The sequence below is a fragment of the Myotis brandtii genome, unplaced genomic scaffold (genome assembly GCF_000412655.1).
Source record: "Myotis brandtii unplaced genomic scaffold, ASM41265v1 scaffold811, whole genome shotgun sequence".
Lineage (NCBI taxonomy): Eukaryota > Metazoa > Chordata > Mammalia > Chiroptera > Vespertilionidae > Myotis > Myotis brandtii.
Genome location: NW_005371277.1, coordinates 179,263 through 181,107, shown reverse-complemented (window position 1 = coordinate 181,107; position 1,845 = coordinate 179,263).

Below are 1,845 nucleotides of genomic sequence, written 5' to 3'. Positions count from 1 at the left end.
AGAAGAATAGAGGCCTGGTGCATGGGTAGGGGCTGTCTGGTTTGCCCTGAAGGGTGTCCTGGATCAGGGTGGGGGTCCCCACTGTGCCTGGCCAGCCATCTTGGCTGACAGTTAATTTGCATAAGGATATGCTGATTAGCCAATGGGAAGGGTAGTGGTCGTACGCTAATTACCATGTTTCTCTTTTATTAGTGTAGATTACCATTTATATTTTTATGGAAAAGAGCCTGTTACGATTAGATGTTCATATGAAGTCATTTATAAAATAACTTACTTTTCTGAACTACTGTAACCTTGCTTTTTTTCTATAGGGTTGAACAGCCAATTCGTTAAGTAAATCACTCAACAAGAATTAATTAAACTCTTTGTCCTCTCTTGTAGTTCATGCATTTACTTAGACACATCATACATGTAACTTTACCAATGGCTTTTTTAAAGTTTAGCCTTTCCATTTTAAAATCTGATATTAACTCAACTAATCTTGTTTTTACAGTAAATGAGTACAGCCATGACTGATATATTTAAACTAGAGGCCCAGTGCACGGATTCGTGCACCAGTGGGGTCCCTCAGCCTGGCCTGCAGGGGGTTGGGCCGAAACCAGCAGTCTGACAACCCCCAAGGGGTCCCAGAGTGCGAGAGGGCACTCTGCAAAGTCGCTGTAGCTCGGCAGCTTCTGCGTTGAGCGTCTGCCCCCTGGTGGTCAGTGTGCGTCATAGCTACTGGCCAGTCGGCCGGTCGCTTAGCCTTTTATATATATAGAAGCTTTTTATATATATAGATGGGATATGACAAAGCCTCTTGGTGCAGTAGATAACCAAGGCACTGACCTAGAGGGATCTCTCCCCACTCCTAAAACTATAATCCACACTCTTCTTTGGATGCCAGAGGATCTTTTCCTCCAATCTGAAGAAGACCTCATGAAATAAGGTATATTAGTTTCCTATGGTCGCTGTGATATATCCCAACAAACTCGATGGCTTCAAACGCCAGGAATTTATTCTCTCACTGCTATGGAGGTCGGAAGTCCAAAATAAGCGTCACCTGGGCTGAAAACCAGGTGTTGCACTGTCTGGTGGCTCTAGGGGAGAGCCTAGTTCTCTTCTCCTATGCTCCTGGTGGCTCCAGGCACTCTGTGACTTGTGGCCACATCATCCCAATCTCTGCCTCTGTTGCCATGGTTTCCTCTCCTTTTCTGTCCGTGTCAAACTTCCCTCCATTTCCTTATAAAAACACTTAAGATTGCACTTAGGGCCCACCCAGATAATCTCTCCTGCCAGGATCCTTAATTTGATCACATTTGCAAAATCTTTGCCATGTAAGTTAACATTTACAGGTTCCAAGAATTAAGACCCAATATCTTTGGGGTCCATTTTTGAGCCTACTGCACAGAGGATAAGTAAAAATCAATTTCTTGTCAAGGTTGATCAAAACTTTGTGTTTAACATACCTTTCAGTTGGCTTGACTAGGACAGCTAGGCACTAATTTCTATGTGATCTTCCTACACTCTAACTTCTTTGCTCATGGGGCCTGAGTACAGCCAACATTTCATGCTTCAACTCACCTGTTAGTGGAAAGTTTGACAAGGTGTTTTTTCTTTTTTAAGTTTCAAGACTTCCAAGTCCCTCCCTAGGTAGCTCAGTTGGTTAGAGCAGTGGTCGGCAAACGCATTAGTCAACAGAGCCAAATATCAACAGTACAATGATTGAAATTTCTTTTGAGAGCCAAATTTTTTAAACTTAAACTATATAGGTAGGTACATTGTTATTAACTTAATTAGGGTACTCCTAAGGCTTAGGAAGAGCCACACTAAGGGGGCCAAAGAGCCGCATGTGGCTCACGAGCC